This window comes from Manacus vitellinus, unplaced genomic scaffold (assembly GCF_001715985.3).
Source record: "Manacus vitellinus isolate BGI_N305 unplaced genomic scaffold, ASM171598v3 scaffold_11_pilon, whole genome shotgun sequence".
In the NCBI taxonomy this organism is placed as follows: Eukaryota; Metazoa; Chordata; class Aves; order Passeriformes; family Pipridae; genus Manacus; species Manacus vitellinus.
In genome coordinates this window covers 17,951,719-17,965,356 of record NW_021938895.1, presented here as the reverse complement: position 1 = coordinate 17,965,356, position 13,638 = coordinate 17,951,719, and positions in this window count along the sequence as shown.

Sequence of the window (13,638 nt, the reverse complement as noted above, 5' to 3'; positions counted from 1 at the left end):
TATTTTCAGCAAAAATGTGGTTAACAGAAAGAAATTTCAAAAGTATTTTTCTGAATAATGATTTTTGACTTTCCAGTCAGCTTCATGTATAATAAAGACTAAAAGAAATAAAATTGATTGAGAGAAAACAAGCTTTGTGAGCCCTGAAAAACTCACCTCATCATATCTCCAAGAGAGAATCACCATTATAGTAATCATCATCATCTATAAGATGTATTTTTTATCTAGAAGACTGAACAAGCTTTCAAACCCAATTTTCCACTTCCTCTACTTGCTACACTTTGTTTTATGCTCTGAGAAGTCCTGGAGCATATAATCTCAATTACTTTTGGATGAAACTAAACTTCATGAGTGCACAGAACATTTTCCAATTGCTAATGGGTATGCTGTCTACAGGAACACTCTTGAGTTGCTCCAGAAAAAAATTCACAAAGAGCAGTGGGAATGTCAGGTCCTCAGCACCAGTTATTTGATTGTATCTGTCCTCTGATTGCATCACACAACGTGCTTAAAATAGATAGAGATCTCCTGAAACCAATGTTGGGATCAAAGCATGGAACCTTGGAGGTATTTAAATACTTATCTTCTCAGTCTGTAGGTGTTAGCTGCCTGAGAACCCCTGAGCGGGCAGTAATAATCTGATGGAAAATATTAAGAAATAGAAGAACATCAATATCTACTATCAGTGCAAAATATTAAACACTACTCAGGTGCATGCCTCACAAACAGTACATCTCTCTATGTTATCTTTTTAACTTTGCTTTTATTCAATCTTAAATACTTTGGCTATCGTTAGATAGGGGGAAAAATAAGATGTAATTCTTGTAAATAATAACTTGGACTATTAACTTCAGTTTAATGAGACTATACTGTTACTCAAAATTTGGGTATGCAATTTGATTTGCATCTAATTTTAATTTTAGTCCAATGGCTTTTAAATCAGGTCACTGACCAGTACATTTACACATCTTCAATTAAAGCAAATACACCCATATTATGCTTTGTGGAGCATTTCAATGTAGCAGCAAGATCTATAACTGTATTATAAAATCTTGCAGATAAGGGCATGTAATTTTATCTGAACAGCAATACTGATTAAACATACCATGTCAGTACAGTTTGCAGTCAGTTCTCATTCCTGTTCTTTACCATTTAACACCAAAAATTCCTGGCTGGCAGTTGAAAGAGTTGTCTTCTGAGATCTCAGGATTTGAGTAGCTGAAGAACTGGGGCCAATTTTTATAAAAATCCTGAAGAAGATGAAATAATGTCTGACCTTCGGATTTTTGCAGCATTTGATTATTTTTCAGTTCCTATCTTTAGTAGTGATACAAGTTGCTATACTTAAATAAATTTCTTATGAAATGTTTGGACCTTCTATTTTCTTTTTTTTTTTTTAGCTATGCCACATAACATTAAATTTAATTCTACATTGCTGGATTTTTTAAGATAGAGATTTTTAATTTGTGGAGATTTTATTATTATTATTATTATTATTATTATTATTATTATTATTATTATTATTATTATTAATTAGTTTATTTTACCTATTATAAGGCCAGCCAGAAACTCACATACTGCTCTATATCCTAGGTAATATCTCAAAGGAGAGAAACATTAAAAGGCACATTTAAATAACCTTTACAATTAAATATAAATATAAACTTCCTAGAAGTGTTTCTGCAAATAAAAATATCCTGTCAAATGTTAATTTTATGTTAATATAAAAGAAATATTTGATAACACAGTATAAGTAAATACATTTAAGTCACACAATGGGACATGATTCTCTGCTAAAATTATCAAAGTGGAATTGAAATCAAGGAGATCTAACCTTAATTAAAAATTGATTCAGATGAATAGATATGTGACCTAGAAAGAAAGCTCCCAACAACTACAAACTGATACCGTAATTCAAAAGTTACTATAAACAAATACATTTAGTTCAATAGCTAACAAGAACAAGAATATAATTTCCAGCATTTTAAGGATTAGACCTTAAGTAGCAGTATGCCACTTGTCTGCTGTAGAAGAATTTGTTAATAAATAGGTGTTATAAGACATAAAATGTTTTAGATCTCTTCCCATTAGGTTCAAATAACAAATATTGCTGGCACTTAAGATTTTTTTTTTTCACTCTAACTTAATTAGATTTCACTACATTATTCCGTGTTATTATTTATGTTTTAACATTAATCTTAGACATATAAGTTGTGTCCAACACTGTGGCCTTCCAACCCAAACTGTTTTCTGATTCAGTGACCCACAGATCCCTGCTTCTCAATGATGGGCAGGGGGTCTGATGCATCTTACCTGTCACGCTGTTAGACAACTGCTGGAAATGAGAATTCCATCCCCACACATATTATACAATAATCTGACAGTTAAAATATCTTGTGATTATTTTAATATGCAAAGTTCTTGGTACCTAAAAACAGTATCACTTCCTAATAGAAAATTTTTAAGGAGAAAATGGATGCTATTATAAAAAATAATATTTTCTCACTTATATTTTAATTTATTTTCCATCATTTTAATAGAGGTTGTCAAGGTATAAAAGAATGAAGTGGTTGCAAAAGAATACTAAAATTTGAAAATAGTCTTATGGTTCATTAAGGATTTTAAAAGAAGGGAAACCTAATCAACATTCAACTTTTATGTTCTGATTACTTGATAATCAGTAATCACCATTGTCTCCAATCACATGAACTAATAAAAATCTCTCCCAAGTGCAAAATAGAGTGCCACAACATTAACTGAATTACACAGCAAGCAATTTTACATTTTTAGTAGACTTGGTTGCATTGTTCAGAGGTTGATTTTGTTGGTTTTTTTTCTTGTTTGGGTTTTTTTTTTAATTAATTATAGTGAATAGGTAAAATTGAGAGATCATTTCCAAAATTAAAAAAATAATCTAACTGATTCACAAATTTAATTTAATGGGCTTTATTTATTTTCTAGATTATTACAGTGTGTTTCAGAACAATCTCCAGCAGAATCCTGCAGTGGAGTTTCCACTTCTCTCTCAGATAGTTTTGACAGCGAGTTTACGGCTGAAATACCATTGAATTAGTAATATTCCAATCTACCCATACTGTATATGATTGATTTTTTTCTCTTCTCTCCCTATTGAACAAGTGATATAGAAATTATTGATGAAATGGTCATATGCTACTCCGTCATACCGAGCACTCTGGCTCAGTCTGTAATTTATGCTTTCTGTGCAAAGAAGAAAAAAAATAAAAAGATCCCAGGCTATTTTCAGAATGACAAATGTCAACATTCAGCACCTTGTAATCAGTTTTAAGTCCTGTATGTTGTAAACAAATATGTTAATTTCCTGTCATTACAATAATTTCAGTAAATATAATTAAAATAAATATGTATCTGCAGTCAATTTACAGTTTTACCTTCAGCTATTACTGCTATTTCTGATTCTAAATGTGTGTACCTAACTGTAAACAGCATATAGAAATTGCACAGCTATTGAAACAGCAAATATTACCTGTTCTTACAGTTTGGGACTGGAACTGAGTACTCTCTTGTATTTAATGACAAGAAGAAGTGAGAAGAAGGATTTCAGGAGCCAGATATTCTCATGCAAAAGCAGATGATTTATGTTCTTGATGTCTGCAAAGATTATCTTTAATAAAGATACTATCTTTACCAGAGGTTAGAACAAAAATCAGAAATTGGTGGCTAACAGCTATAAAGGTATACCACAGTTAGGAAGCAGAACTTTTAAAGAATATATATAATTTTGAGAGAAAGAGCACATTAAACTTTTTATTTTGGTAAAAAATAGATGCTACCATTTTTTTCATTTGAAAAACAGAATTTAAGGACAAACTTCACATATATTTAATTAATTTTACAAGTCCCCGAAAACATCATTAAACAGTTTCTCTTTCAAATGAGATTAAATTGTTTTACTTGTAACCAGCTTTAGATGCATTTATTCATTTATTTATTTATTTGGAGGAATGAAAGCAGCAGGCTTTAAAAAAAACCCTGCATGCTTTAGGTTCTGCTACTTGACCTTAGCTGAGGAAAGGCTATGATGCAGTGAGGAGATCTTGCTGGCATTCTCTGCAGCTTTGCAAAAGTGTTTATCAGCCTTGCAAGTTGCACCCAGACTTGCTCATAAGGACAGTCTCAGCTGTGCTCCAGAACTTTAATTCCCTAACTGCCACAGTTTTTGCCTGTTCTCAAGATCAGCACGATAGCATTTATGCTGCAGATGAGCCAAACTCAGCGATACCCAGCCTTAAACTCGCCTCCTAGACCATTCTCAGGCAGGAACAGGCTCATAGTCATTAAAAAATCAAACGTTCTGTGTCTGTAGATCACACATCAGCGTTTGTTTACCTTCATGTAATAAGATAACTAGTCCTGTCATTTACCTAGACCATCAGGTTACAACAAAAAGCACCTGAGGTCTTGCCAAAAGGAAAGGCACACAGCTGAGAAAAATTTAAAAAGCTCATTAAACTTCACAGGAATCCCAATAATTTCACTGAAGGAAGCCTTTCCCGCATTGTTAAGAGTGGGAAGGGCTCCAGGCAGATTGATGCTCCAGGCTAGTATCCAGAAAGCATGCTTGATGTTGCAGATTAAATGTCTGCTTTTAGTTTTCTGGACAAAATCAATTTTTCTAGCGTTGAAAGTCTTTGATGCGGCAGGTGGAAAAAAATTGTGTGCAGATAGACAGTATCATACGCATTGTAGTGTCCCGTTTGACTCACTGCATCTACCACACATGACATCCGATGCCTCCTACACGTTTCTTTTCCCTCCATGCAATGGAGGAGTTGCCATGCACTCTGCCTTTTGAACATCTGTACTGCACATTCAGAGTCCAGAAGTCCAAATCAGACTCTCTTTTTTCAGATCTTCCCCAGCCTTGACCAGCAATGCTGGTTCCATGGAGAGAGGAGAGACTGTACATTCTAAGGGAAGTGTTTCTGGCTTACCAGCATTTAGGTGTACGGGGTAGGATCATCTTTCGCTCTGAAGAGAAAAATTACTGAGGAAATACCTCAGTTCTGAATATTCATCATTTCCCAGTTTCCTGTAGTTTGTAGAATCATAGAATGGTTTAGGTTGGAAGGGACTTTCCAACCACCCTGTCATAGGTGGGAAACCTTCCATTAGACCAGGCTACTCAGAGCCCTATCCAGCCTGGTCTTGAAAACATCCAGGGATGGAGAGTCTACAACCTGTGTGGGAAACCTGTTTTAGTGCCTCAGGACTCACTCAGTAAAAAATTGCTTCTTAATCTAAACCTACTCTCCTTCAGCTGAAGGCCGTTCCCCTTTGCCCTATCACTACATGCCCTTGTGAAAAATTCCTCTCCAGGTCTCTTTCAGGCTGCTTTCAGGTACTGGAAGGTGCTATAAGGTCTACCCAGAGCCTTTCCTTCTCCAGGCTGAACAACCGAAACTCTCTCACTCTTCAAAGGAGAGGATGCTCCACTCTGAGCAGTTTAGTGTCTCTCCTCTGGACATGTTCCAACTGGTCCTCATCTTTCTTGTGTAGTTACCCGTTTCTTTTATATGTGTGTGTATATATATGTGTATGCGTGTGTATACACTGTTTACAAGTTGTGATTTCTATTCCGACATTCACTCAACACCAATAGTCTTTTTCATGTTAGAAAACCTGCACTTAGTAAGCAGCTTGTGTAAGAAGAGTTGTTTGGGAGAGTTTCTACTCCTCATGGGTCCTTTAATCCTTCTTCACAGATGATGAATGCTGAGGATACTGACTGAGCTAAATTACTGCCACCTCTTTGAGGTCTGGAGGGAAAAATCAGAGATGCTTAACAATACTTTCTAGCAATGGATGCATGTGCTATTGTATTTAGAAGTCAACATATCAGCTGGGGTGAAAGGGGTTCCTTTAAGAAAATACATGAAGGAAACAAGAGAAAGCTCTTGTTACAGCTTGGTTTTATTTCATAGCATGTACATACTGGGGGTCTGCAAGGAATATTTTCTCTGTACACCAGTTTAAAGATGTATAGAACTGAAAGAGATCTCCTGGACCAAATCTATTCTTCCATTACCAAAGATAATAATAACTGTGATAAATTGATAAACTGACTAAGATGTTGCTCGCTCAGATTCCTCTCTCTATTCATAATGTCACTTCCCTGAACCATCATCCTGTGGTGATAAGACTTCTTCTAATTCCCAGCCTAAAGGTATTCATAGCTCCTTTAAACTTCTTTGTTCAATAACAATATTGTTGAAGCACGAGTACTTTTTCTTTTTTCCCTTCCTCTCATAAAATGTATTTTTCATCTTTTACCGTCTCTGAATCTTTGAATTATCTTTATTGAGTGCATTTTACCAGTGCCTTTTATATTATTAATATTTCTTTATCTTTCCTGAAAAAACATCACCTGACAATGCCCATGACAACATTTATTTCTTTTACAATTAGATCACAATGATTGCTTCTAGTCATCCTGCTAACAATAAATGCACCTTCTCCTTATTCTGTTTGCAGTGTCATAAAACAGATATGAGCCCCTGTTGTTTAGGATTCATCTGGTCTAAGATTAGCTTAAAAATTAGCAAAATAATACCTCTTTGAAAAGTTAAACTTACTGAAACAGCATTATGTAGCAACCTCAGTAGCTACAACCACATGGGTTTATGTTAGAAAATTGTTTGTTTATACTTACACTCAAAATTACCAAATTTCAAACTTTCATGACTCTGCTTTCTGCCAGAGGCATTTCTGTGTGACATGGGTGAAAACAGTCAACAACTTTTAAGTACAGTGAGAAAAACAAATATTCCATTGCCATTATTTAAACATTTTAGAATAAATTTAATACCTGTAGTTTGCAATAAAGCCTTGATATTTGACAATAAAAGTCTTGGTAAAAAAGTCTATGTGTAAACTAAGCAAAATTATTTTTAAATTCAGATATGTCCAAGTTTTCTTGGTACCAGATGTGTATCTATAACAAAGGAACTGAAATAAGGAGGAAACCATTAAAAAATTCACTGCTTTTATGTTTGCAGGATAAAACAGGAACTTCATTTCATTCATCTGAGTTGAGCAAAGAAAAGATCAACAGAGAGGCAACGAAGTGCTTTGAGTCTCGTCTAGAGGAAGGCAGTATAAAGACTAGCAGTCAGATTTACTCTGCTTAGTGGAGTCTGTTGTTATATTCTGTGCTATTTGGAGGTTCCAGATACTTAATGATTGTCTATTTGTCTTCTCTTTCACTGAATCAGAATTAATCTTGGAAGAGGAATAGTAGAGCCCAGAAAGTTTCCTGGCTATGAGTGGTCTTTGTAAATATCAGGGTTTCACCAGCAGAGAACATTTGAGACCATGACTTTACTAATACACAAGATGTGCCAAGTAACAACTTTAAGAAAGACCCGTGAAGGAAAACCAGGTTTCATCTATTCTATTAAATTATTCTCCAATGCAAGGTAGCTGACTGCAAGTTGTGAGGTACCAGATACTACTGGTGTGAGTTGGGATACACTGAAAATTCAGCCTGAACCAAGTTTCTATAGACTCGTTTGTAAAAAATCACTTATCTCTACATCTTCATTGCCTTTACAGATACAGGGGTAGGCTGCTTAGTCAACCTGGATCTCTCTCTGGGATATCATATAATCACAGAATCATTTGGGTTGGAAGGGACCTAAAAATCATCTAGTTCCAACCCCCCCTGCCATGGACAGTACACCTTCCACTAGACCAGGTTTCTTGGAGCCCCATCCAAACTGGCCTTACACACTTACAGGGATGAGGCATTCACAGCTTCTCTGGGCAGCTTCCAGTGCCTCATCACCCTCACAGTAAAGAATTTTTCCTAATACCCAATCTAAACCTGCCTTCTTTCAGTTTAGGCCTTTTCTCCTTGTTCTTTCACTACGTCTTTCTAAAAAGTCCCTCTCCACCTCTTGTAGGCAACCTTTAGTTACTGACAGGCTGCTCTAAAGTCTCCTTGGAACCTTCTCTTCCCCAGGTTGAACAGCCCCAATTCTATCTGCCTGTCTTCACATGAGAGGTGGTTCAGCCTTCTGACCATTTTTGTGGCCTCCCCTGGACCCAGTTTAACAGGTCCATGCTTTTCTTATGCTGGGGGCCCTAGAGCAGGACACACCATCTCAGGTGGGGTCTCACTAGAGTGGAGTAGAGGAGTAGCATCAAATTCCACTTCTTTTACACTTTATTTTATACATTCTTTCATCATAATTTGATACCATAACCTTTGACTAGAGAAAAAAAGGAAACAAATGAAGTGATTCTTTTTTCTAAAGTTCAATTAGCAGCCTTATACATAAAACTCACATGCTTTAAAACTCCCCTCCCAAAACAGGTAATCTATAAGCATAGAGAAGAATAGGAAACAAAATAATTTGCTCCACTTACATATTCTGTTTTCTGTGTAGTTTTATAATGTGCAAACTATTCAAGTGAAATAGTTTCTTGGATCAAACTGAGCTGAAAAAAATTGGTGATTGCCTAAAGCAACATAAATAAAAGAACAAAGTAATGGGTTTTATTCAGTGTTTGACTTTTGTTGTTTTCTTTTCCATTACTGAACCACACTTCTCAACAAAAAAGACACTGGATGTTTGCAAGTCACTTACATAATTTCACTTGAGAACTGTAAGCTTTAGTTCTCCAAAATCTATACCAAATACAGTCAAAAAACACAAATAGAAAGATAAAGCACTTAGAAGTACTAGAATGTTTCCCATTTTTGATTCTGCTGTAAAGGAAATACAAACTTTAGCATATAGACATAAAGTCTGCACCTTGCAAATAGATCTTCAAAACAATCCATACAAGACTGCAATAATAAGGAAGATGATAATGAGGAAATTCAGATGCAAGGGTAATACTAATGAAGAGGAGCAAGTTTTTAAAAGGAAGGACTTCTCAGCTAAGGTCTTTACATAATTTATACACATACATCACCTGTAGCACTCATGAAACAGGAATTTACAAATAATTTACAGGTCATACATTTGAAAATATGGTAGTGATTATCTGTCACCACTTTGCCAACCAAAAAACACACCATCGTATCAAGTTTGATTTCCATTTTCATCAGTGTCACCTTGAGCATACCCTAGACCTGTATAAACAGACATTGTTTTAAATGTTATAATTCTTATTTAAATTAAGTGGAAAAGTTATAATTCCGCATATTGCAAAGCAAAGTTAGTGATCTCATTGTCTCATTGTATTGCATGCATATTTGTTTATCATCAGGAAGCAGCTTCTTATCTCTTTTCCAAGCCCAAGGCGAACAAAGTTAACATTTAATTAGAAACCTCAGTTTCTAAACTTATTGGTATTTTTGCCTTACAGTGAACTCCCTGCTCACTGACGAGCACTCAAACAGCACAACTTTCTATACACTTGTATCTACTGGTATGGGAGAAGTCTTTATTAATATCATTGATCATCTTTTCTTATACAAACATCTTTATTTCAATGTAATTTGAAGAACCATTAAGCAGACATGGATTGATGGTTTAAACGGATAATCTAGACCCCAGTTTTTAATCCTGTGAATACATTCAAATGGATGATGATGACTTTAATGGAAATTTTGTCTACATAAACATTGCCCTCTAATGGGAGAGGAGGAACAAGAGCTACTCAGAATTTATATTTGGATCCCATGGGTCATAACCTTTTTAAACGAATAGGCCTTATTGTGCTTTTATGTAGTGCTTTGATTAACCTTCCATCGCTTCATGGAATTTGAGGCTTCAGGGAGCTTCAGATCATCTAGGCTGATTTCCTGAATAACACAGACCATTTGTTTTCACCGAGCAACCCTTTTATTAGTTAAAAAAAAAAATCCAAATGTTTTATGTTAAAGCATTTCACTTTGCAGAATCTGGACTCTTGCATAGCACAGTGGAGAAGCAGGGAAGCTCAGGGTACAGTTTCACTTCAGGGCCCCAAAATAGCACAGAACAAAATAGAAGATATACACCTCAATAATCTTACAGGTACTCTCTACTTCAGTTTGCCAAGGAGGAAAAATGGAGGAGGAATTCTGCAGCCTTGAGAATCTGAATGGTAAGAATATTTCTTTCTCCTCTATAGCACTGACAGTCGCTTAGGCTGTATTTTGTTGAACACAAGCAATTGTTTTATTCCCCGGAGAGATGACACAGTTGACCTCAAGGCACTGCCTTACACTGTCTTTGTCACCTCTGAGGTGAAAGTGAGGAAAACAAAATAAAAAGAAAAAACAAAACAAAAGCAAAAACCTTCCTGATTGTGCCCAGAGGAAAACTCCACCGCAGATCTCAGAGAAAATACTAGAAATGGTGCTTTCTAATCCCATTTGTCCTGACACTGAGCTGCACTTCTTTGGGCAATATGAATGCTCTCAGAAGGGGAAGCAAAGCTTTTTTTCTTTCTTTTATTCTTTTTTTTTTTTTACTAACCAAACTTATATTTCTCTGAACTATGATGAGTCCATCACCTCCCCAGTGTTTAATTACCTGCACTGCAAGTAAAATTCCCCTTACCTTAAGGCTGATTTTTTCTAACATTAACCACCAGTCATTGAATACTGCTTTGACTTTTTCTAGGAATTTTAGAAAGTTTCCACACATCAGATTCACTTGGGTGTGAAATGATCTTACAGACTCATTTTCAATAAGCTCAATAGGTTGAGCGCCATAAGTCTCACAATGTTTTGCAATTCATTGATCATTTTGAGTGTCTTCCTTCAAGCTGTCTCCATACATCTCCAATAAATTACAGAGGCATATGCAATGAAATGCAATGCAATCATTTCAACCTTAACAGTAATGCAGCCAGAGGCAAGCTCATGACCCTATTTCTACTCTCTACCTATACAAGGATCACATTAACTCTTCTTGCCCCCAGCATTACATGTTGAGGACATGGGGAGCTGACTATTCCTCCTATTTTGAAGCCCTCTTATCTAAGATTCACATTCTCCCCTGTAGACTGCCATCGTTTCTTACCTAAACTAACTTATTTTTCAGCATTTAAGTGCATTTTTGAGGCATCTGAGCACTTACCTGGGGAATTTATACCCCTGCATGAGAATATGCAGTCCTCATTGCTTATTTTTCCATCAATAGTCATGTCATGGCTGGATTTGTCTGGTAAATTGCTTCATCATCAAAAAGAAAATTGCCATATAAATAAATACCAAAATGATAGTCCAGTGGACAAGCCCTTAATTCATCTGATAGAGTTCCTGTAATTTCTAAGGTCAAATTTTTTAATTAGTTTGGCATTGGATAGCATATTATACCACACAATTATCAATATAATTAAGCACAATCCATCCAAAAGCAGTTCTTACTATGTGGTTACAATAATATTTTAAGCATTAAAATTCTTCACTAAGTTCTAAATCCCAGTCATTTTTTCTGAGGATCAATGTTCAGAAACTGTACCACCTTCTCCAAACTCAAGATGATCCATCCAAACAAATAGGAAATCAGGAAAAGACAGCAGAAGGTCTGCATGGAATATTGAAATGTTGTCTGATTGTGCAGGGGTGGGGTTAGAAAAGCAAACAAGAAAGGTATGGATATGATGGACTAAGTCCAGCACATAGCCCTGAAGGTGATTATATGATTGAGGTATCTGATATACAAGGAGCACCTGAAATATAGACAGATGCTGAGATCTGCAAATGTCAAGTTAAGGCTCAGTAAGGATCTTATCATTGTGCATAAATACCTGATGGGAGGGAGCAAAGACTCTTCTCAGTAGTGGCCACTGGCAGAAAGAGAGGTAATGGGCACAAACTGAAACACCTGAGATTACATCTGAGAACAGCAAAATTCCTTTTTACTGTAAGGATTGTCAAACACCAGAACAGATTGGCCAAGGAGGCTGTAGAGTGTCGATTCCTAAGTCCAACTGGACGTGGTCCTGGATAACCTGCTTTGGCCCTTTTTGAGCTTGGAGTTGATGGTCTCCAGCAGTTCTTTTCAAACCTCAATTGTTCTGTGCTTCTGTGCTTCCACAAACATGTCATATAATTTCAGTAGTGTTTAGTCTATCACTCTCTAATATTTCCTTGAGTCTTTCAGTTTCTCTTTTAAGTCAATAAGAACAAAAATACATAAATTTCCTGAATTATTATCTGTTCAATTTTTACAGAACCTGACACATTGCCTGACTGAATACTGAGCAGGGACCTGCAAGCAGCAGGGTGCAACATCCAAGGCTCTGAGGTGATGGTAAGAATATTTTCTTGAAAATCCACAGGATAGTTCTTGGCATTTTTTTTCAAGAAAGCCACTGATAAAAACTAGACTGGAAAGACTAGAGGAAGGAATTTGTCAAGAAATTACACAATGAGTAGGAAACAACTTTCTAAGCTTTCTAAGCTTTCTAAACTTTCTGTTTAATCAGGGTTACCCAACATATCTGAATTTCCCTATGTTTAAAATGTACCTTGTTCCAGTTTAATACACTTTTAAAGCCCTGATTTCAAGCATGCAATACACTGATGCCATATGATGCATTTACTCTGAAATTCAGCTCTGATCTTGGTGCATCCAAACACACCTTCACCTGCAACTGTATTACATTGATTTCAAGAGGATGGCAAACACCAAAGCATTCAACTTCTACCCATTTCTACTTTTAAAACTGGAGTAGAAGTTCATTCATACAGTACCCAGCATCTCAATGTCCTCAACTGAAATGCAAACAAGAAACCCTCAGACTAACTTTTTAAGATAACTTTGTATGTATGCATGCCCAGATGCTGACAGCAGCAGGGGATGCAGGAGGGCTCTGTGAGCAGAGGCTACAACTACCATGTGCCAGACAGAGCCCACTCCAGTTGACTCCAACCCATCTGCTGCAGGACACAGCTGAGCCCCATGGCTGAGACGGGAGCACTTCCAGCAAAATGTAGGTAAGAAAAGGCAAAAAATTACACAGGTAGTAAGGAGCAAGGTGAAAAAGTGAGATAAACCACCCTGTGAGCTGGAGGCAGGAGGAGAAGGAGGGAAGGAGGTGCTCCAGCCACAGGCATTGCAAAAGGGACTGCAGCCATGGAAGACCTGAGAAGGAGCAGAGAAAAAATGTGAGAAGGATGACAACGTGGCAGAAAAAAACCAAAATGTCCAGACCAGAGCCCACCCTGGAACACCCATTCCATCCTGCTGCAATAACCAGGGAAGGAGAGGAGTCTTTTGAGCCTGGGGGAGTTGTGTGTTTCCCCTATTTGCTTTAATGTTCATTTCTTGGTTTTGTTGCTATTTTCCGATATCCAAATTAGTAATAAAGTACTCATATTAATTGGCAATAAATTAAGTTAATTTCCCCAAGTCGAGCCTGTTTTTCCCACATGAGTAATTGGTAAATTATCTCCCTGCTGTTATCTCAACCCATGGGTTTTCTCAATCTTTCTTATTTCCTCCTGTACCCCATTGAGGAGAGGGAGGGAAGAAGGGAGGGAGTGGCTACATAGGGCCTTGGCTGCCAGCAGAGGCCAACCTGCCACAGAACAGAGGCTTCTGATAAGCATACAGATTGTTGAAACCTCAGATCTCCCACGGCTGCGATAAGGGCACACATGATCAGTGATTTGACTTTGTGTGGTCACTGAAAACAGAATTTCTTGGC